At 36.0% G+C, this 24,864-nt stretch overlaps 1 protein-coding gene and 1 long non-coding RNA gene across 3 annotated transcripts in view; one reads left to right on the top strand and one right to left on the bottom strand.

The window, feature by feature from the left end:
• The window catches only part of LOC131788376 (RNA-splicing ligase RtcB homolog), a 117,545-nt gene that overhangs the window by 9,606 nt on the left and 83,075 nt on the right, over positions 1 to 24,864 (bottom strand). The window lies entirely within an intron of this gene.
• On the top strand, positions 8,749 to 12,978 carry LOC131788374 (uncharacterized). Its single transcript, XR_009340514.2, has 4 exons — positions 8,749 to 8,857; positions 10,650 to 10,694; positions 11,848 to 11,911; positions 12,868 to 12,978. It is a non-coding gene; the product is annotated as an uncharacterized lncRNA (long non-coding RNA).

Below are 24,864 nucleotides of genomic sequence, written 5' to 3'. Positions count from 1 at the left end.
AGTGTTTGCATGACCGAGCGAAGCGTCTCTCGAAAAAATCATCAGTCATCAAGGAAAAGAGACATTTGTCATCAGTTCTTGTTTCTAACGGTTTTGCCTCCTCCTTTGTACAGAAGGTTGCGAAAACAAGAAATTCCTTCCCAAGCCGAGGGCCTGTGACGCAGTTCAAGTCCACAGCGTTTTTGGCCCATGTAAAAGGTGTATCAGAGCCTCTTCGCCGTTGCCTACAACAACTAGGCATCCGCGCAGTCTTCAAGTCCGAGAGGACACTTACATTTAATACGACCAAAGAACACTGTCAATCCAGCTAGATAGGACAGCGTGGTTTACACGATTCCCTGTGAATGCAGCAAAATCTACATTGGTGAAATGGGAAGAATTATGCAAGAGAGGATGAAAGAGCACGGGAAGGGCATACGTTTAGCCTGTACCCAGACCTCCGCCGTTTCAGTGCACGTCAATAACTTGGAACGAAGTAAAGTTTATTGATCGAGACTCACACTAATACACCAGAAGATTCAAGGAAGCTATTCACAAAAGACTTCTCCCTGATAACATCAACAGGGATAATGGAATCGAAATTTGTGAAGCGTGAATACCAACGATCAAGAAACATAACGGGAGACCGGTACGACAGCAGACCGCCGGGGGAACAACTAGGGGTCGGACCTCATCATTATCATCATCACCGTCGCTGTGCTCCAAAAGAGGATCAGTAACTCCAAACTCATCCAGTTTAAAGTAAAATATCTATTATTTTAAAATGAAAGTCAGTGAAAAAACCAACCCAAACTTTGAAAAAAAAGACGTCAAACAACCTCAAGGCTGACCGCGCAATTCACAGAGTAACATTTAACCCTAATAGGGCACCTTCAGCTGAAGTCCTTAGGGTCCCAGTTCCACAGCATAATAACAGAGATGTCCTTGTGTCAGGATCTTTTTCACTTATCTTTGACTCGGAAGAAATGAGAATACGCCCAATCATGTTGATCAGAATAAATATAGGATTCCATCATGAGATTTTGAAGGATCATGGAGTCTTTCCAAGAGTTCTTTCTGATGAGCCTCTTTGCGAGCTCAGGGTTGCACCTGCCAGCAATGTTGTAATAGGGTCTGACAAGACGCAGCTTGCCTATGAATTTACTAACATCCACTTTGATCATGAAGTCATTCGCAGTCAAGAACTCGCTAGTGAGGCCTTGTCTAACTACAGAAATGGAAAGAGTTTCACGTACAAGCACGTCACTCATTTCAAGATAGTCTCAGTGGATAAGGGATTGGACACAATCATCAACGAGGCATCCATGTTCCAAGGAGGTCAATGAAGGGACTTATTCTTTTTTTACGAGCCATATGTTGCTGGTGCAAGAGACAGTGAGAAGGAATTCAATCCTGATATCACTGAAGTGAAGGTGATTGTTGATGGAATCCCAAATAAGGTTTATAGCCAAGGAATAGAGACAAGAGATATGTGGGAAGAGGTCTTCAGAAGATTTGGTAAGGAAAACAGCGCAATAAATGCGACTTTTGGAAACATATTCGCCCTGTTTGTCGATCTCAGGAGTATGAGACAATGATCTTCATCCTCTAAGATGCTCAGTTCAGCATCATTAACCGTGAGCTGGAAAGCGTGACTAATTAATGAAATAACTTCTCATTTACAAGGCACAATTTTGCCAGAAGAGCAAATCAAGGCACGCCACAAATTTTTTGCCAGAAGATACAACGTTGATATTTGAAAATCTTCACACGAACAATCAACACCCCCTTGACACCCAGATGGTGCGATAAGAGGATCATACGAGATGATAATATTTACACCCTCTTCAGAACTCACGAGTGAGATTGTGAACTTTATTCACCTGTGAAAAACTTGCCTTAAAATCAAGGTTGTCTCCAAAATGTGCAAGAACTGCTTCTTAAAGTCAAAGTTGATTTCAAAGATGACTTGATATCAAGGTTAAATTTCATGAGTCCAATAAAAATCAACTTTGTTTTCAAATTGCGTCAGAATCCCCCTTTTCTAACTTCCCGCCCCCCACTGAAGTCGAGATTTTACGTAAGCAGAAACCACATCTGTAACCTCTATGTGGGCGATCATCACCCAAACACCCAGCAAGCTACTAATTTTTTTCGGGTGTGTCAAGGATATATTCTCGGACCACACCTGATGATGCCAAATGGGTACTGAATCAGAAATTTATCCTCGGCCAATCTCAAAGATTTGAAACCACCTTTCTCAACAACCCACTCTAGTGTGATTGAATTTTCTCGTTGAAAATTAAAAGGAAAAAAAATAAGGAACAAAAAAAACCCATTTCCAACATAAACAAAATTTTTGCAAAGTTTATCAATTTAATGTGTGATCTGCGTAGTACGAATTTCTCTGTGTTTTTCACTTTCTGGTATGTTATCAATTAATCATTAGTATTATACTTTCTAGTATATTAATTTGTCACTAATTTACGGCCACCTGTGATGATATTGTAGCATTTCTAATAAACTTGTAAGGGACGATGAAAAAGAAGCACTTCACCTTTCTTGCTCTTTGGCAGTGACTCAAACCGCTGGCACAATCTGCAAAAATGAAAACCTTATCAACGAAGAAATCGGAGCGTTTTCTCAAACGGAACTGGAACATTTAAGGATAGAAATTACGAATAACGTAACTATTTTACTAGCGTCATCGGACTGTACAACCGATTGCTGTCAAAATTGGTCCTTTTAAAAACTCTGGAGATTTTAGTATGACGAACAGTTTAAAATTTGATTTTCCTATTTTCTGCAGAGTTTTGCTTCTCCTTTTTTTTTTTCGTACCTGTTTTTATTTCCTGTTTTGTTTTGTTTTGTGGTTTTTTTTTAGCAGTTACTGGAAATTGAGAAGCGTTGAGCTATTATGTATTTCAGAATCCAAATAACTATTTTCTTTATATGTTTATGACTTCACTTCGAAGGGAGCCTGTAAGACGACAGCAAAATTGTCCCATTGCAAAAATCTGGTGTAGAATTAAGTGCGTGTTAACTAAAAGTAGTTTATTTAAACAGTTTTTCCCTTCTAAACAGTTTTTAGTTAATTGTAAATTAATTTCAACTCACTGCCAAAGCTAATGCAAAACTTATCTTTTGTTTTAATTATTACCTTTTAGTGACACCGCTGAATCCTAAGATCGCCTTTTCTTTTTAATGCGCAAATTAAAACTACTGTTGAATTTATTTGCCAAAATCATGCCAAAAAAACATCCCTTTGGGCATCAGTATTATTTCAAATAAGTCAGTCAAGTAAGAGATCATTAACGCTTGCAACCATCTGGTGATGAATAAGATAACTGTTACTAACGGCATCGGACTGTATAACCGATTGTTGTCAAAGTTGGTCCATTTAAAAGCTCTGGAGATTTTAGTATTACGAACAGTTTAAAATTTTGTTTCTCCCTATTCTGTCGAGTTTTGCTTCTCGCTTTTTTTTTCGTACCTGTTTTTATTTCGTGTTATTTTGTTTTTTTTTTTGTTAGCGGTTATTAGCAATTGAGAAACGTTTAGCTATTTTCAGCGACCGGCCGCAAATATAATTAAAAAAGGCCTACAATGCAGCTGAATAATGTGTATCATGATAAATTCAATCGGCAGAATCGAAATAAAATGGGTGAAGATCGTCAACGAATATTGACAGCGAATCATCAACAATTTAACAACTGAATTAAACAACTTATAGGCCTAGAATGAAAACTAGTTTATTTAAACAGTGTTTCCCTCATAAACAATTTTGAGTTAATTGTAAATTAATTTCAACTCACTGCCAAAGCTAATGGAAAACTTATTTTTTGTTCAAATCGTTACCTTTTAGTGACACCGCTGTATCCTAAGATCTCCTTTTGTTTTTGATGCACAAATTTAAACTACTGTTGAGTTTATTCGCCATAATCGCGCCAAAAAAATACCGTCTCTTTGGGCATCATTATCATTTTAAATAAGCCAATCTAGTAAGAGATCGTGAACGCTCGCAACCATCCTGAACGAACAACATAATTATTTTTCTAGTGTCATTGGACTGTTATAACCATTTACTGTCAAATTTGGTCCTTTTAAAAAACTCTGGGGATTTTAGTATTAAGAACAGTTTAAAATTTGGTCTTTTCTCTGTTCTGTCGAGTTTTGCCTCTCGCTTTTTTTTCGTACCTGTTCTTATTTTGTTTTTTTTAAGCAGTTATTGGCAATTGAGAAACGTTGAGCTATTTTCAGCGACCGATAGCAAATGCAATTAAAAAAGCCTTCAATGCAACTAACTTAACTGCATCATGGTAAACGCAATCGGTAGAATCGAAATAAAATGGGTGAAGATCGTCGACGAAAACTGACAGCGAATCATCAACAATATAACGACTGAATTAACAACTAATAGGCCTAGAATGAAACTCGTTTTAGTGATCCGAACAATACCAGAAGAAAACAAATAATAATGATAATATCTTTCTCACCTTTTTCCTTCTGTTTAAAATTTGATTATTCCCAAACAAAGTGGAGAATCGCTAAACATAAAACCTCATTCCGTGATGATACAAACAAGTAAAAAGGATGAAGATGACGAGTATTTTGCATAAGGATGTATTTCAGAATCCAATAGCTATTTTCTTTAAATGTTTATGTCTTCACTTCCAAGTGAGCCAATAAGAGGACAGCAAAATTGCCCCATTGCAACCATCTGGTGTAGAATTAACTAAACTGAGTGTTAACTTAATACAGTTTATTTAAGCAGTTTTCTCGTTTAACAGTTTAAGTTAATTGTAAATCTTTTTCAACTTACTGCTAAAGCTAATGGAAAACTTGTTGTTTTTTCTAATCATTACCTTTTAGTGATGCCGCTTTATCCTAAGATCTCCTTTGTTTCTAGGGCACCATTTAAAATCTACTTTTAAATTTATTTGGTATAATCGTGCGAAAAACAAAATATCTCTTCAGACATCACTATTATTTTAAATAAGTAAATCTAGTAAGTGATCTTGCAACCGCCTGTTGACGAATAACGTGATTATTTTACTAACGTTAATAGACTATTATAACCGATATCTGTCAAAATTGGTCCTTTTAATTACTCTGGATATTTTACTATTACAAATAGTTTAAATTTTGGCTTTCCTGTTTTCTGTCGAGTTTTGCTACTTGCATTTTTTTCGTACCTGTTTTTATTTCATTTTGTGTTCTTTGGTTTTTGTTTTTGTTTCTTTTTTTGGTCCACTTTTTATTTTATTTTTTTTCGTATGTGTGTTTATTGATTCTTTTTTTGTTGCTGTCAGTATTCCATTTTAAATGTTTTAGCAGTTACCAGCATTAAAGGAGCGTTTAACTATTTTCAGTGACCAACAACAAATAGAATTAAAAGGCTTACAAACGAAATTTATTATATACAGCGCATCATCAAAAATTTAACAACTGAATAAAACAACTAATAGGCCTCAAATGAAACATGTTTTAATGATCGGAACGATTCCAGATAAAAACAAATAATATGATAATAATACCTTTCTTAACGTTTCTTTCTATTGAAAAATTGATTATTCCCAAACAAAGTGGAGAGTAGCTAAACATTAAACTTCGTGATAACACAATAAAAAGGAAGAAGATGAGGAGTATTTGGCATAAGGATATATTTCAGAATCCAATAGCTATTTTCTTTGAATGTTTATGACTTCACTTCGAAAATTGTCCCATTGCAACCATCTGGTGTAGAATTAAGTGAGTGTCAACTGAATGCAGTTTGTTTAAACGTTATTATTAACCCTTTAATTGTAAATTAATTTCAACTTACCGCTAAAGCTAATGGTGAACTTATTTTGTGTTTTAATCGTTATCTTTTGTTAACACTGCTTTATTCCAAGATCTCCTTGGTTCCTTTTCTCTTCATTAAGATGCGCAAACTAGAAACTTCTAAACTTCTCATGAATTCATTTGCGATAATCGTGCCGTAATGAAAATATCTCGTTCGGGTTACGGAACGGATCACGGACCGGGTCACGGATCAGATCAAAGACCGGATCACCGACCGGATTACGGACCGGAATTCAGACGCATCACGTACGAGATCATGGATCAAATCGCGGATCGGATCGTAGAATCGAGAAAAATGAATAGAAAGGTCGTTATAGGAAAACATGTTCAAAATATATACTGTGAATTTCAACCTCGCGATGATAATTTATGAAAGCCATGTTTTGACATGACTCATGCTATCATCACTCTACTGTGTTGTATCCGTTGACTTTGTCAAAATTTTAATTGATGACATAATTCTAATGCAACTCGAGCTCGTGAATCAAAGTTAACGGATTCAACCCGATAAACTGATGATGGTTGTCATACAACAAACAATAGAAACGGAGAAAAATTTACTAAACTTTCATTTCGGGTTTTCGGATTTAGCCATTCCTTTCCTTCTGAACCCAATGAGTAAAAAAAAAAAAAAGAGAGAGAGAGAGAGAAAAAGGAAGAAGTTCAGCGTTTAGCCTCCCTTCTTGACGTGGGCTGAAGAACCTCGTTGAGGGAGCTCAAACAGAGACTACAAATCATTCGGTAAAATATTAATGCCCACAAAAAACCGTAGACCAAACTATGTGCTATAGAGAATAACGCATGGGCGCGCGTAGATATTGAATTTCTCTTCGAGTGTTTAACTCGATAGCTCACGAATTAGCGCAGCAAGCGCAGCATGATGGGTCTGGAAAAAAATATAACAATTGTGTTTACTTTAATTTGTCTTCTAATATCTGGTGAGAGCAATAGTTTCAGTAAGACTCTACATTGCACAAAGCGAAGCATTTAAAAGTGTATTTCTGAGAAAATCGAAAATCGATGGTTAGTCCAAAAACATCTATTTTTTGTACCTTAACTCTCTCTTAGATGAGTTTATTTAAGGAAAAATAGTTAAAGATTCCATGCATCCATTCAATTTATAAAAGTCTGAAAATTCGACACATGTTTGGTTTCTAACTAATTTTAATTAGGCGTGCATTAAAAATGTACAAATTTCGGCGGCCACCGAAAACTTTAAAACTTTTCAAAGAAAGCAATACTTTACCCAAGTAATATACTCTCCTTGTACTTGATGTCATAATCGTTCTTTAAATCGTCCTACTTTAACAGTCACCACTGCTGTCCATCAAAAAAGAGGCAACTTCAGTTGTTGAAAACGTTTTCTGGTATGTGTCATTTGACTTCAAGAACAATAGGCTTTGAGAATCAACTTCTCCTTCGCCGGTGAATAATTTCTTTTGACAAGTAGGCGTCGTGCGAAACAATGTAATTCATGTAAATTTCTGTTTTTTTTTTTTGGAATGTAACAAAAAAAGATGAAGAGAAAATTTTGAAATGAATTTACAATTAACCTGAGTCAGGAGATAACACAAATGTGATCGGATAAAAACCTGAGTTTTGTTGTATGCTAAGGCGGTTTCTACTGACGTCACGAGGGACCGTAAACAGCCACACAGAGTAAGTTTTGCAGCTGACTCTATATATACAATATATATATATATATATATATATATATACAATATACAAATCTATACAAATGCAGAGATAAAATTATCGAGGAAGAATCACTGATCGACTTCGAGCGAGATATACAGCGATAATGCCCACTGGCCACTTACGGTTTATGCAAATTACAAGGACTAGAAATCTGGCGAAAAATGTCAATTGACCGCGGCGTTCTTTTCGCTTTTTGAAAATTCGAGCACATGAAAGGCTAATAAACAGCCAGAGTTTAAATAACCTAGATTGAATACGTGATTCAGTGGTGCAGTTCAATGATTGCGTAGTTAATGAATGAATTGGTAAATTGGCCGCTTGATCGCAAATAAACGGTTGCCAATTACCGATAACGTCAAAAAGCAAACGATTTTCAAAAAACAAGACAAAACAATATACACTTGAAAAACAACACGAGACCAAACTAAAACGAGAAACAAAAACGAAAAGCAAACGAAGAAAGACAAAGTAAAAGGAACTTAGAAACTTTTGGAAATGGGAAAATTTCTTGACAGCTGACGGTTGAAACAGTATAATGACGTCACTAAACTTTATTTGCCATCAGATGGCTTCAAGCTTCAAGGGTCTCTCACTTGATTGGCTGATTCAAAACAATAATGATGTCATGATTCTAATCTTTGATCAACAACGAGAATATTATGCTAATTTGCCGATCAGCAACGGTGTTCGAAAAAATTAAAGCTACATGAGAATTTACCCGTCTATAGATTATCATTATTCATTTTATTAGGATGATTATTGGTATTTTATTATTTACATGTATCATCATCGTCATTATTGCAATTTTTATTGTTATTCTCGCCTTTTCTATCCCAACAGAGCAATGTTTACCTATATAGTAACTATCTGTTTCTTATGGAGGGTTTCTCCTCAGAATTATTTAGCGTCAAAAGTGTTAGTTCGTTTGAAACGCCTTGAACGTTTCATGCCTAACAGTCCTATAACAAATTTCACAACGACCATAACATGCCTCAGTTACTCTCGATCTGAATTTTCCAAAGTGTTGGATTGAGTATCATTACGGAACCGAGTGATAATAAAATTCTAGTTATATAAACCTGTTTATTCAGAAGTTAATCGAATTCTCCAGATGGTGGCAAGCTCCTGTTTTCTTGCCCTCTTACTGGCTCAATTAAAGGTGAGGTCATCGGCATTTCAAGAGAATGTTTATTGGATCCTGAAATACATCTTTATGCAAAGTTAACGGCACCTTCTTCTTTTTTTCGGTTATCACGGAAGGAATATTTATATTCAACGAATTTCGACTTTGTTTGGCAAGAATCTATTCATTCTCAGAGAGACACCTCAGAGAAAGGTATTTTTTTCTATTTTTGTACTGTTTGGAACATTGAAAACATGTTTATTCTATATCATTACATAATTCAGTTGTTACCTGCTGATGATGTGCCGTGTATAATTAATCATCGCCGATGATAATCATCTCCATTATTTCGATTCTATTCAGTTAAATAATTATTTTAAAGCTTATGGTTTTTAAGAGGCATTCTCTAGTACTGCACAAGTATTGATTCTAATTCTGATCCTAGGCTTCGACGGACATAAGATTATTGTTGTGTTAATACCATTATCTCAGTATATTACGCATTTTGGGCCAATATTTTTTTTGATTACTTTGCTTCTGTATGTTTTATCTCTGATAAAGTGTTTGTTAAATAAGCTTTGCTTATACAGTTCTATATCTAAGGGGTCGTTATAGCTGAATTATAGTCGCACATTCACTTGTTTTCCTCTTGACAAAAATAGGAGAAAAACTGTTGAAGTATTTTGTCTTAAAATAGTTCATTAAATAGAAAGAAAACAAAAAAAAATTGAAGTGAAAAATAATCAGTGGGAGAGATCATGCAATTCTGAGGAAGTATACTTATCGTCATCAATGGACGGGAAACACACCGTGCGCTAGAATATAGAAGAAAAAAAATTTGTCGGACAATTTTCTTCACAGCACCTGTCGGTTAAATAAACTATTATGTATTTTGGTTAAGTTGCATTATTTGTTCTTGGCCGCTCGATCTCAAGTAAACGATTACTACCAATAACTTAAAAAAAAAGTGATAGATAGAATGATGGTGATAAGAGAAAATAATTATTAGACATGAAAAGAGAACGAAACAAACCAAACCGAAACAACAAAATTGAAAAGCAAAACGAGACAAATGATAATAATTAAAATAATAATAACAATAATAATAATAATAATAATAATAATAATAATAATAATAGAAAACATTAAGAGAAACTTGTGGAAAAGTTTAAATTTCAAAATTTCGCCAAAGGACTGTTCCAAAACAGCTACCGGTTAATATTAAAGAAAAAGCTTTTTCTAGATTTCCACAAGCAGTTGAGACTCGAACCTCCTGGTTCCGCGGAATTCGACAGCTCAAATAGTCTAATGACGCCATTAAACTTACTGTTGTTTGTCTCCAGATGGCTGCAAACTTGAAGAGTCTGTCACTTGATTGGCTAATTTAAAAGATTGATGTTGTCAAAGCTTTAATTTGTGATCATCTGAAAGAACAATAAGCTTATTTGCCGATCAGATCTTCGTTAAGAAAGCATTATGGCTAAATGAAATTTATCCATCTATAGATTATCGTTATTCATATCTATATTATGACTGGTATTTTTTTTTACAGTTACAAGTATCATTGTCATTATTATTGTGAATACTATTATTATTTTCTTTCCTATCCTAAGAGAACAGTCTTTTTCCCGCGAGTAACTATCTATTTCCTCAGAGGGTCTCTCTCTAAAACACCTTGCATAAAAGGTAATTGCTCATTTAAAACGCGTCGAGCTTTTGATGCTTAACAGTGCTCAATCAAATTTGATATCAAGAAGTCTCGATTCTGGTCATGTTCAGTTTCTTTTACCGTGTTGGAATGAGTATTTGAAGGGAGAAGGTTGGTGATAAATTCTCGTTGAGCTTGTCCAATTAAAAGTAACTTCAAGTGGCTTCAGGAATACTGTGACGAACAAGTAACATAGTTAATTAGAATGTATTTATGAATAATTCAAATTCTATTCTTTAGTTATCTCAGTTTGATACGAACTCCAATTTCTTAATTGATTATGTTTTACTTTTTCAGATTGCACAAGCGTTTTGAGTCAGATCACTGCCAAGTGCAAGAAAGGTAAAGTGTTCCTTTTTTTGCTCCCTTAGAAGTTTATTAGGAATGCCACAACATTATTATACAGGTGTAAGTGATCAGAAATTACAATACAAAAAAGATAAAATCCAAAAAAAGAACAGTCATATTTTTATCATAAGACAGACATATTCCACACGATAGCTTTCATCGACGTTTTCATAATTATTTTGCCCATTTCATGCTAGCAGCCGGCGCTTTTAGAACACCATCTCTTTTTTGTACAACTCAATACCACTCAAAGCACAGGTAGAGCAATGAATAACAAAGGTCCATACGAAAGGACATACGCGTATTTATGCGAGTATGTCGACGTAAGTCGCTTGATACGAGCGCATGGTACTTCTATACAATGTCCCCTTATCTTTGAACTGGACTGTGTATATCAGAACATTTAACAATTGATTCATAACTCAAGAAGCTAAAGTTCCATCGTTCGTGCTCTCCAAACTTCCGCGTGCTTCATATCTCGATGAACGCACAGCCAATTTTTCTTTATAACATTTCCAACCCGATGGTTTAAATGTTGTAAAAGGGTTAATATTCCCTCTGCTATTCAGCGCGTTGATAATTTTGTTTCAGGAAAACATTTCGCTACGCTGTAAACGATCTTGTCTTAGATTGGTCAAAAAACTGACAGGTGAATTCATGCGTGTAAATTAACTTTATGTTCTGATGAATACAAATTCTCTTATCCAAAAGAAAAACAAAGATGTTGTTTCATTGGCTACTTTACAACAGGCCATATCCTTGCTTCGTGTGACAGAAAGTTCAACTTACAAAGTTAACTCCCTTCCCAAAGAAAAAGTGGGCAGTTCTTCCTCATCAGCTGGCTTACAAATTTCTATGTTTAGCTTAAATTGCCGCCAAAGTCTTAACCAGTTTTTAAATAGTAAAATCCCAAAGTAAAAAAATCGTGGAGAAATTTTTTTTTCTCGAGGGATTTGTTTGCTGACGTCACGAGCTATACCAGTAACCACATGCAATCTCAGACTGCCTATCGTTTCTTTATCGGCGGGAGAACTCAACTAAGCAGCACAACAATCAGCGGACGGCTTACATTCCTACCAAAAAAGGAACGATTTGACTCATTACATTCCATCTTGACTATTTTTTACCTTTTTTTGTTTCCACAAAGATTGTCATGAATATCCAGGTTGTTCTACTGCTGATGTTGGTAGCCGTCCCCTGCACATCTGCGAGTATGTTGCTACTGCCATTTTGTAATGTAATTTTTAACTTCTAGTCAACTGAGTGATTCCCTATGAAACCTCATAACCAAAAGAAGTTTAGCATGATAGACGCATTAAAAATTCCAACCTTGTTCTGAACAGGCTTTTCTGAATCTTTGAGACCTTGGAGGACTTAACCCGTTACTCCAAATTTTGACAGAACTGATACACTAAGTACTTGTAACAACTGGTCTAAACCATCCTCATGCTGGCGTTAAATTTAAAAAAAATAACAAGAACAGATTTAAATCTCAGGTAAGGAGCTCGCCGTGATTGAGGCGTGTCTTACTGGTAATTGCGACATTTCATCGAAAACTCGCCATCTTGAAACGTTTCCATGAAAATTTCATCCCACGATAAATGTTTGTTTTTAATGATGGTAATAATAACAATGATGGTTAAAGTAAATCTCATCACATACTGGGGAATCAGTGAACTTCTGAATTGTGTATGATGTAGGCAATTTGTACTCCAATCGGTTCGTGAGAGTTTCAGTAAATTAGAAGGCTTTATCTCTCATCGAGAACAAAAGGAAAATAACCTCAGGAGTTCGATGCCATTAAGAAATTGTACTTCTCGGGACAGAGTCAGACCTTCTTAGGCGCCCTCCGGATAAAAAATTCGCACGAGCTGTTTTTCAGTAAACTTTCAGAAACTATGAATCGACAAAAAGATTATTAAATACAGAATTCGATAAAATCATAACGATAAACTGAAATAATGTAAAGTGGACGTTAACGGTTATGAAACTTGATCTTTGATGAAAAGTCACTGCAAAATGTCGATCACAGAAGATCAATAACTAAAAGTAAGCTGCTCAAGTCCTGAATAAACCCTTAATATTCATTACATATTTTCGGTAAAAAATGTACAAGAAGTGCCAACGTTTTGTCACGGTTCATGTATTTCTTTTAATCATCTGCTAGTAACTTGCCGAGGCGATCAGATTGCTTGTGCAAATCAAGAAAAGTGTATCTCTGCGCATCGACGTTGCGATGGGTACACTAACTGTAGTGATGGATCAGACGAACAATGCAGTAAGTACCATTGTGGATAGGTAACTTATACTTTTGAACATCTTTTTATTCTTTATATGAGCTAAGCGTAAATGGAATTGTCCAAAAGTAATATTATACTGGAAAATTAACACTCTTTTAAAAAAGGAAGAAAAAGAGTTATATTTACCGGGAGCCCCTCGTTTGCAATTCAAGAACACCTCCAAAACAGCGAAATAAAGCTGTGATGTATATCATATGCGGAGGTAGTTCTGTAAAACTGAACTGGCTATTGGTTGAATGCTCTCATATTTGACCAGCTTTAATTAACTACCTCGATGGTATGGAGAAGATTCTTGTGATAGCCAAAGTCACTTTAAAATCGGTTGAAATAAACTGTAATTAGTTGAATCAGATAGCAGCGATTTTATCTACGAGATGAAATCCTTTTGTATCAATTGGGAGAGCAGAAACGATGATTTGTACTTTGCAACGCAAAATGCTCTATATGATAAACTTTTAAAGCAAACCATTATCATGCATGCATGCAGTGAACGAACACTTCGAGATTTCTGGAGTATATTGAGTTCCTCAATCGTTAGTATACTAAATTGAAAAGAGCTCATCTAGAAATATAGTCATGCACCCATCGGAATTGCCTTAATTGACTGTATTGATTGACCTCGAAAAGGCGAAAACGCAAACGGCCGCAACACAGGGGATATTAAATTACTTAATGTAGAGTTACTAATAAATTTTTCTTTTGCAAGTAAAATTTTGTCGCCAGTGCGCCATACACAAAATTTCATAGAGCTTTACGGTATTGTAATTATACTTATAGACCAATTGAGTAAGTTTTCCTTTTCTTTCATGCTTTACCTGCGCCAATCAGCTGGCCGTAAGTATCATGAATCTAAATCTATCTTTGTGACGTCTCCTTGTAATATTGTTCGGATAACCGCATTAAAGAAATAGCATATTTTGAACACGTCGCTTATAGATGTCATTACGTTTGTATTTATTTGATTTACATGTAACTAGTAATAGAAAATCTAAGGTTGAGGGTCTTTTAAGTATTAAAAACTTATTTCAAGAAGTGGATTGAAACAGAACAAAAACGGAAAGAAAACCAAAGTTAGCTGGTCACCTCTTGCTTGATGGGGAGGCTGTATGAGAGGATTGGAAGGAAAGAAGCTGATCAAATATGTTCACTCGGTTTTTCTTTTTTCCATTTATATTTACAAAACCTTTCTGTCAAGACAACTAAGATTCACGGATATTTATGATATCAACAATAGTATAATGCAGAATCCTCGTCTCTTCCTTTTTTCAAAATCAATCTAAAAGTCAAAAGAAGAACAAAAATGACTCAGAGAGACCGAGGGTCAGCGGCAACTTTCTCCTTTCTGAAGACGACATGGATTAAAATTTATCAAGGGAAATTGTGGTGGCAAGAGCTTGCAATTGCAAGCTCTTGCCACCACAATTTCCCTTGATAAATTTTAACTTGCAAGTTGCTTGTTTGTCTGCTTGTCGGTTCAAACATACTTGGCAGAGGAGAATTTTGAGACAAAGGCATAACCTCTGAGATTAAAATAACTGTCCTAGTGTTTTTTACTTCAGAACTAAGAAGTATGTCTAAATTGTTTGGATTATTTCTGGTTTTTTTTTGTTCTTTTCCTTTTTTTTAATAAACAGGCCCAATATTTTGTCTCTGAATTGAAGTTATTTGTATTATTATACAGGAAAGTGTGCAAACTACGAGTTCACTTGCGCTAATGGAAAGTGTCTTAGTAAATATAGACGTTGCAATCGCGTAGATAACTGTGGTGATGGTTCAGATGAACAGCAGTGTCGTAAGTTTGTTATCACTGTCACCGTTGTCCAAATAGTGCAGTCGCCTTTCCTATGGGCTGATGCCTAACCATTCAAGTTGTGCTGTAGGAATCAGGTCGAGATACAAATATTGGGAGCTGTCTCTCCGCCTTCTCTCTTTTTCCATGAATCGAATGATTAATAACTATAACTATAATATGGACCGAGTAGGCAAAATTAGGCTTGTTCTTATTGTTGTTACTATTGACAATGTGACATGTTTTTCTTCAGTTTCCATTTCATTTTTAATTGTTTACTTAGTTGTTTGTTGTTGCTACTTTTTTTTAACTGCAATGCAATAAAAAAATTCCTGGTTACTACATAGTTTGAGATTGTTTTCTTTTCTCTCAATCTACGAAACATTTTCATGGAAATATTAGCTCAACGTAAGTAATCTTTTGGATATTTTATTAATTTCTTAACTTTTAAGTGCAAAACAATATGTTCAGTTATATAATCACTTACTTATTGTATGTCATCTTCACTTTTCTATAATTATTTACCATGGCAACAAGAGTACTGCGACTTTTGAAAAGGGCATTTTTGTGCATCCCCCCTGAGTGCCTAACTGCATGCAAAATTTGAAGGGGGGTTGAAAAATATCATTTCCCAAAATGTTTGATTCTTACAGAGACTTGTTCTTAAGTTTTGAAATGAGGATAGTTTGACGTCTTTCACGTTTCCATGGCGAGGCCCCCTGTTTTTGTATAACTGTTTTATTTGCCCTGGCGAGCAGGATAACAATATGCTCACAGGGCACCAAGTTTTTGCAACACGACTTACAATAGCTCTTCCTTTTCAGGAGGAGAATGAAAAATAAAACAGTGCACATCTTTGCTGTCAGGGCGCTGATATTGATCTTTAGGGAATTTTTAAAAAGCACAGCGGAGTATTAACCCAGCTACATCATTCACTATGATGGTTAAAACTGCATGTCCAAAAGAAAAGCATTCAAATATTTTGATTAAATTTCTGGCACTGTATAGGAAATATCTCATTAATCTTCCCACTTTTCAATGCTTTGTTAACACGGGATGTGATAGCCGGTGATTTTCTTTTCTTTCCTTTCTCTATGTTTCTCATGGACTGCACTTCGGAAACATCAGGAAGTAAGTGCTACTTTAATTTCTTAATGTAGATGTTACTCCTAACATGTCACATGACCAAAAAGCTGCTAACCACTCCCATTCTGTAGCCCTTCTACGGCCAAAGAAAATATCAGGAGGCGTTGTACTTCATTCAAAAATCGGGATTTGCGTTTCGGCCTGGAAAATAACCCATTTTTCAAGGTTACACACTGAATCCTAAACCTTGAAATTAACGTAACTAACTTTCGTAAAAGGGCTTAAAGAAAGACTTCTCCATACTTCTATTCCACCGAAAGAAAATCAATATCGTTTAAAAACAATACACTTTTTTTTATTTTTTCGATTGCACCACATTGCATGAAAAACGTTTCAATACTAAATTGCTTCCCTTTTCTTTAGAGTATATGGAATGTCAGGATCGCTCATTTTGCCCTTTAAAAACAAATTGACCATCAAGTCCAGCACTTGGGTAGGGTATTGAAGCACAATGTTGGCCCCGGGGGTTGAAATTTGACGGACCAATTTTCAAAAGTTCAAACACCTGCGGGCTCCCCGTGGGGGATGTTGAGGCTTCGAATTAATCGATACATAATTCATTTATTGGTTTATTTATTTTTCATCTAATCTCCCTGACTTAATTGTCATTCTGTGCTTTCTCTACTCATGTGCGGCCTTTGTCAAATACACCAGCGTGTAAGTGATTTTTGATTAGATTACTGAAGTTAATAATTTAGTTATAACATCTGTTTCTGCTCCACTTTCCATAACATTCCTAAATATTGCAAACGTGCATGAGGAGCAAAACACAGGATGAGAGGATGAGGATGAGAATTTGATGTTCTAGCACCAGTCGTTGTAATAGCAAAATAAATGACATATCTCGAAAACAGTTGATGAAGAATAACCGAGGCCAGCTTTCAGTCTCGTAAAATGATTGATGGGAAGTGTGTTAGTATTACCTACTTTAGCTATAAATGTTAGTTGAACTAAACAACGTTTTATAATACTTGAATTCTGCTTATCCCTATCGTTTTCTTTGCTCTCGATATCGCCTTCGGTGGATCAAATACATGTAAATACATCAGGCGGTAAGTGAAAGCTTAGAACTAACTACTTTAAGGATAATGATACGTTTTCATCTCCTTTTGTTTGTTTTTGTTTGTTTGTTTGTTTGTTCAAGAATATTCGTATGATTAAAGCATGAATGACCAGCTGCATTGCGGGCACATCTGCGCCACTGCCTTTCTTACGTTTGGTGGACAACTAAGAACAAACGAGTGCGGAAGATTTTCATGAGAGAGAGAGAGAGAGAGAGAGAGAGAGAGAGAGAGAGAGAGGGAGAGAGAGAGAGAGAGAGAGAGAGAGAGAGAGAGAGAGAGAGAGAGAGAGAGAGAGAGAGAGAGAGAGAGACCATAATGTCAGCAGAAGATAATACATTAAAAACAACTTTCAGGGAACTGGGTCTGAGTAAACAGCGACGGAAAACTGAGACAATTGAAATATCGATGTAGAAAGGGATCATCAAAATAAAACATCGACAGTACACCAGAATATTTTTTTAAATTGGCATTTTCCACCGCTCAAAAGAGCAAATTAGATAAAAATCTGGCAATTACTGCAAGCTTCCTTCCCATTCAGCAAAAATACCATTGTTGACAAGTCGCTTATAAGGTCGAAAACCGATTTCTGCCAACGACTTTGTCTCGCGATGAACAAGCGGAAAGACACGATAAGACACGATAGATAATACTTTTAGGCAACCAGTTACCTAAAAATATTATCACAATGTTACCTTTATTGTTGGGCTTCATCCTCTAAGCCCCCAACCCAATAAACCGTCAAAAGTTTGATACGAGTTCTTATCCTTTGTGTTTAACTCAGGCTCATTGATTAGTTTTTAACATTACTGCATTCTTTGCCTTAACTTACTCTTTCCTCGCTTAAACTGACATTTTTTGTTACTTTTCTGCCCCTGAATACTGCTCAATACAGTATGTGAGTACGATTTTAATCGTCTATTCAAATTGTGAACTGTTGAACTAAAACGATTGTTAATTTAGACACAATTTGCTGATTTATGATTTTACTGTCTTTTCTACTCTCTTTTATTATCTTACCTGACCTTGTGACAATAAGGCCGTAAGTAACCATTATTTTTTATTAACTTTCTTTGGCAGTTTTGGTTTGACAGCTTACATAAATTAACTAAAGTTTTTATCACTTTTTTTTATGAATTTGATTTGATTGAATCGAATGCATACATCTTCGTTCATTGTCACTATTTAAACAGAATAAAATGTAGGCGATTTTCTGTTGATAGGTAAACCTAATGTAACTAAAGTGTGGATTAATTTTTTGGAGCGTGCGCATCCCGTTTTTGGTTGTGAGTTTTATTGGTATATGGGCAAACACCATAACTTCAAAAGAGGAAAAAATTAAGTAAAATGTACTTATTGACTAGATAGGAGGGCCGGACAGATAAAGTTTTGTGTCGAGGTCATGCTAGTGCTTATTATCCGGTCCGACAAAACTCAGTCAATAAACATTTTACCACCAAGTGTTGAAGATTACGAAATTTTTGTCTCAACCTAGATAGGATGTACTTGCATATAAAAGAAGGGCGCGCAGGTCCGTACGGGTCATATGATGATTAAAATTACACTATATGCCTTACGATGAGTTTCGGGTCTAATTCAGGTAGCGCGATCGCTTTGAAGGGTCTAAATGGGTTTAACTGTCTGCCATCAAACAGCACAAAGTTTAATCGTCAACCGTCAAAAAAAAACCAATTCAGTTTCAACCTTCAAACGTTCAAAGGTCTTTTAGATCTTTCCACCTCAGCCGCTTGCCACCAACAGTTCTAAATCTCGAAGTATTTTGCGAATGGTAGTCTTCAGGTTTCTAAATACATTAACTTCATAACAAGAGATTATATTCTCGTGCTTCATAATCATTTCCAATGATTTTTAGCTTGGTAGTTTAATATTTAAAAATATATTTCTAATCGATAACTTGTTGCCGACTATGTCACGCCACGCCTTGTCTTGCTTACAGAACCGGCGTAATTTTTTGCGTCTCATTGGCGAACGGAGACAAGCGTTTGGTGAGCCTGAGGCGCAAGTCACGCGCGAGGGAGGAGCGCAAGAAAAGTAACTACTTCCCACACTTCCGCTGTTCCTATCACATTGATCAGTGAATATCATGCGATAATCGAATGTCTTTCAACAAAAGCGTAGCGTATCATGTTCTATGGACGAAGCTATTAGAGAAGCCTTTCGTTTAATTCCGAACAAGCCAACTCTAAAGGATAGGCAAAGGAAATGCATCGCTGATGTATTTACAAGCACATAGAGAAGTAAATTGGGAATACGAACGGAATTGACCTTAAAAAAAACAAAAAACTGTAAACAATGGAATGGGATAAATATTATTTATGAGATTTATCCCCCGAAGGTAGCGGCCGCACTAGGTTAACAAAATTTGTCCGCATACGCATTTGAAAACACCAAAATAACTGTAAAGACTTATTTACGTTCAAATATATCACCTTCTTATAGGTTTCGCTCCCATAGAAGCATATGTACTTGTAACCGTCATTTCTTTGGAGAAAATGTTGCCTCAACGTAAAACCATGTCTGTTGTAGTCTCCGCCGGTGTCTGAACAATTGGTGTGGTTACAGGTTACAGCTGGTTTTGCCGTTCTTTTTTTGTACTCCTCTTTCCGTGCATGACTCACACTTCGTGCTCGCTTCGTGCTTTCCTCCGTTTGTCTGAAAAACGCAGAAAAATTTCACCTGTTCTGCGGAATCTGGCCTCCTCAATGAAACTAAGGATTAATGATTTCGTCTTTCTTGTCTTTCTTCACATCACAACGGATGGTAACAAACAAACTCATCAGGTCGTAAGTACCTATTTATTGTACTGTGTACATTTTGGGCTTGCTGTTTAAGCTTTAACCAACTAAATTGATCAAGGCCTCTAGATCGTATTTTCATAAATTTTAATTTGGATATATCTGGTCTAACCACAGGCAGTCCAAGCTCCAGCTGTGAGATGATCATCTTGCGAAATAGGAGTCATGGCGAAATTATAAGAGTTTGTATTGGAATATTTACGACCACTTTCAGGAATAAAAAATACAGTCAAATTCTCAATTAACATACCTCACCTTCCACCGTGCATCGCGTGTTATCTGACCGCTTACTACGTTAAAAAGAACCCAATTTAGCGAGTTATCCATTTCTGGGTTATTAACGTAGTAAACGGTCAGATAACAAGCGATGCACTGTGGAAGTAAGGTGAGGTATTTATATTGAGAATTTGATTGTACTTTTTTTTATTCCTAAGAGGTATAAGAGCGATCGTAAATATTCTCATACAAACTCTTATAATTTCACTATGACTCTTTTTTCGCAAGAAGATCATCTCACAGTTGGAGCTTGGGCCGCTTGTGGTCTAACAAAATTGTTCCGTTCTGTTCCTCACTGAAACATTACCTCAGGCTAGGCTGCACGTATTACAAAATATTCTATTTACTTGCAAGGGAGGACTTGTTTAAAGGTCTGTTCTTCGGTTTAATGATGTTAAGTGCGTAATATGCCGTTGATCTATGTTTAAAAATAAAAGAACAACAAAATGCAAGGCCTCCTATCATTCTTACTGTCAAACGTCCAGTTCTTACAAAAAAAAAAAAAAAACCGCAGCATAATTTCTATCGTTTTCTACTTCATTTAATCATGACTTGAATGGAAGTAACAAGCGTCTGTAAGAGCCCATGACTGTAAATATCGAGAATCGCTGGCCAGGCTAAAAAAATCGAAATTTCTGATAAAACCTGGAAAAACTCTGGAAAACTCTTTTAGGGACGTATATTAAAAAAAATTTCTCGAAGTTTCCGAGAAAATGGAGAAAATCGAAAATTTGGGTTTTACCTAATTAATTATGCAAAAAAACAGTAAAATTGACCAACTTTGGTGTGCTAGTACTGAAGGAGGATTTTTCGTAGGAAATCGAGGATGTTTTTACCTCAAAACATAGCTTATTTGATTTTTATTTGGGGTTTTTTAGGAGCTTTGGTTTAATTTTAAAATTTACATGATTTTTTAACAAAGTACTCTTAAACACCTGTTACAAAAAGCAAAAATCGAGCAACTTCACGCCTTCAAAACGCGTCTTGGTATGTGAGAAATCACGTCAAACTGCATGCTGGGACAAAGTTTGGTCCTTATACAAAAATAGTATGAAATAAAAAATTTAGGTAATTCAGAAAAGTGCCGGCATAATAAAAGAGTTTGCGACGTACTGTGGCCAAGGTCAAGAATTTGCATTACGCAAATAAGTTGTAGAAATCGTACTTGAGAGCTACGAAGTAAACAAGATAGTTAAAGATGGTTAAAAAACTCTTTGATATGGAAATGATATGAAATTATAAAATAAAAAATCCGCAGACATTGCTGAAGAGGGCTGTAAATTGATGTGTAGATACGAAATTTTCTGTTAATTTGACTTGCAGAACATTCTGTAATTGTTGACTCGCTATTCAACAGCACTACCTACACCTAACTATAGATAAGGGCCGTTGTATAGTTCACCATTTTTTGTTGACTGGGTGTTTATTATCGACATCATTCTTAGTTGAATAGTTACGTTTTCTGCAACTGCGATAATATTTCTTTTGAAATATCTTGGATATCTTGGAAAAAGTTATGTGAGTAAACAAAATCACACAACACCGCAAGCTTCTGCTGTGTATTTTTTCACCTCAAGATAACAGCCCAACTATTTTTATGCTATTTATTCTTATATTTTTCGGAAAAATGGCCACATTTCTGTCATAAAACTTGATAAAAAGGACTTATGTCACGGTAGCAATCATACCGTGTTGCAGTCCGTGCGATAATTCTCTATCGTGCAATTACAGTCTTTTTCGTAAAGGTAAACACGTTCGAGATTTTTCATAGAGCATAAACAGAAAACGATGTCATTCTGTAGCTTTGCTTCTCTTCTTGGAGGGGGCTTGTGATGCAAGTTCTGAAAATCCAAACATGGCTGACTTTGTCTAATTGAAAGACTGTACTAAGGATCAAGTGTTTCCATGTCCAAAACAGGGCTGCACGCATAGTTTCCAACGGCACTTTTCTCTAGAAAAGCATCTCACGTTCGGAACATGCCCAAAGACGGTTGAAAGGGAGACACTTCATGATAAGCGAAGGTTAAATATGCAAAGCTCGAGGAAGGTTCAAGTTCCGTGCCAACTATTCCTCTACCTCCTGAAACCTGTCCTCGTAGCACTGGATATGTAACACCGCCTGAAGGCTTCGCTTTAAAACAAGTAAAGAAAGTTTATCGATTTAACGAAAAACAACGAGAGTACCTTACTGCTAGATTTACCATCGGACAAGAAAGCGGCAAGAAGGTCGACGCGGAAATTGTTGCAACAGAAATGAGAAGAGCAAAGGGATTGAACGGGGAGCGCTTGTTCAGTGTCTCTGAGTTTTTGATAACTCAACAAGTAGCTTCATTTTTTTCCAGAATGGCAGCAAAAGTGAAACAGCAGACAGCCCCCTGCGCATAAGCTGTAACTGAGCAAGATCTGGTTGCGATGGAGGAAGAATTTAATTTTTCAAATACAAAGGAATCTATTTTTGAGCAGTTAAATGTAACTCATCCCATTCATTACAAACAGTTCAATTGCTCCATGGCCGAGAATAACACACTCAAAAATCTCAAACTTGCAATCTTAAAACTCCTTTGCGAGAGTTTCAATCTTGCATTACCACCTGGGGTTGATCAGAGAAAAAAAGACATCTTACATCGCTCTGCTCGAAGACCTTGTTAGATGCTGCTCTTGCAGTGCAGTTTAAAAGGCAAATGGCAAAAGGCTGCTTCAAAAAATTGAGTTTTATATGAACGTTGATGTAAAATGGGGGCCATGGAGCATATTTTGGATCGGAGGAGCTATTGCAGTTCCCAGGTAGTGTGAGCTCATTGGCTCCAACTTATCTATGAGGGTCCTGGGGCCTCCCCTCCGAGGAGGGCCTCCTTTTGTCTGTTTTTTAGTACGACTTTCTTAGTACAGAAAGACTGCTGACTGGGTGTCCTGGGGGATGCTCCCCTGGCAAATTTTGAAATCTAGAGCTTCTGAAATCACCGGAAACGCGTTTCAATCCTAAGAAAAATTTGTCAAATTTTTTAATACAAAGATTAAAATAAATAATAATGATAATCATAAATTGTTCTTGGTGGGGCTACAGCCCACTCAACCCCATAGCTCCGCGGTCCCCATATTAAGGCCGCAAAACGGAAATGAAAAATTCCCCTTGGAACCGCATTTGGCAGTCAGACAGGATCAGGCCGGCCGAATGTTGTTTGATATAGACTCATAAAAGAATTTATACAAGTAATATAAAACGAGATATATAGGACTGGATACTTTATAATGGAGCTTTGAGGAAAAAAGGATCGTGTCCGCTTTACTAGGCAACTTCACCTTTGATCCAACGTGACAATTGTCACGCAATTGAAACATTTTGCTTTTCGTCGAGACAGTCACGAGAAATGAAACAAAAAACTCATTAGTTTAAAAAATGAATTAAACGCTATTAAATACTGGCCATTATTCTTGTAAATTTTATGTTGTAGGCGTCAAAAGAGCCTTTCCTATACCAGAACCGTTAGACGGTACGATTTCTACAACTGATTTGCATCATGCAAATTCGTGACCTCTGGCCACAGTGCGTCGCAAACCTTTATGTTTTGCCGGCACGTTTCTGAATTACCCAGATTTTTTATTTCATATTATTTTCGTATAAGGACCAAACTTTGTGTCAGCATGTAGTTTGACATGATGTCACACATACCAAGACGCGTTTTGAAGGCTTGAAGTTGCTCGATTTTCGCTTTTTGCAACAAGTGTTTGACAGCACTTTGTTAAAAAATCATGTGAATTTAAAATTAAACCAAAGCTCCTTAAAATGCCCCAAATAAAAATAAAATGAATTATACGTTGAAGTAAAAACACACCCAATTTCTTACGAAACATCCTCCTTCAGTACTAGCACGCTAAAATTGGACAATTTTACTGTATTTTTTGCATAATTAATTAGGTAAAAACCCGAATTTTGGTTTTTTTCTCATTTCCTCGGACACATTTGGTTTTTCAAACTTTGGAATAATTTTTTAAATATATCTCCCTAAAAGGGTTTTCTAGGGAAAATTATCAGAATTTTCGGTATTTTTTAGCCTGGCCAGCGATTCTCGATATTTACGGTCACGGCCTCTTAAATAGTCAAATGAACCTTTATTCGACCAGGTTGTGAATTGTGCACCATACTTTAATACCCTTTTGGTAACAACTTCGACATTCAGATATGGAGCTTTTCCACGACGACATCGACATTCAGATATGGAGGTTTTCTCACGGAGTCAGTCGAAAGTAAAAGCCATGGAAAATATTGCCTGATAATAATCCAAATTGGAACGAACACAGCTTCCTGGCCTTTTCCCCGGGGGTGTAAGTTAATGATTATTGAGCTAAAATTATTAACAACACTTCACTGAACAATTGTTGTTTTCTTTCTTTCATGTCAAATGATGCTCAACAGCAAGTAAGTATCTACTTATGGTTCTACGTATGTTTATCCATTCCCTGATGTTGTTGTTTAAGATCAATCCCATTTCATTTAAAATAGGCTTTTGACTAGTATTTGCATAAAATCCAATTTGAATACTTATCATTTTTTTATAACTGATATGTAATTAAAATTAGATTAATCTTACGCTGTGTTTGTCATTTGTCACATAACTTTCGGGCAGCTGAGTAATTTTGTTCGAGCTAGCTTGGAAGTTACAAGGACAATATGAAATAATAAGCTACATTTTATAAAAGGGTGTTTCACTTTGTTATCAAGAAAAGGAAAAGGGCCCTGAAACCGGATTCCTTTTATTTTTTCAATGATTCTGACAT

The sequence above is a fragment of the Pocillopora verrucosa genome, chromosome 11 (assembly GCF_036669915.1).
Source record: "Pocillopora verrucosa isolate sample1 chromosome 11, ASM3666991v2, whole genome shotgun sequence".
Taxonomy (NCBI): Eukaryota; Metazoa; Cnidaria; class Anthozoa; order Scleractinia; family Pocilloporidae; genus Pocillopora; species Pocillopora verrucosa.
This window is presented reverse-complemented; position numbering and strand designations above follow the sequence as displayed.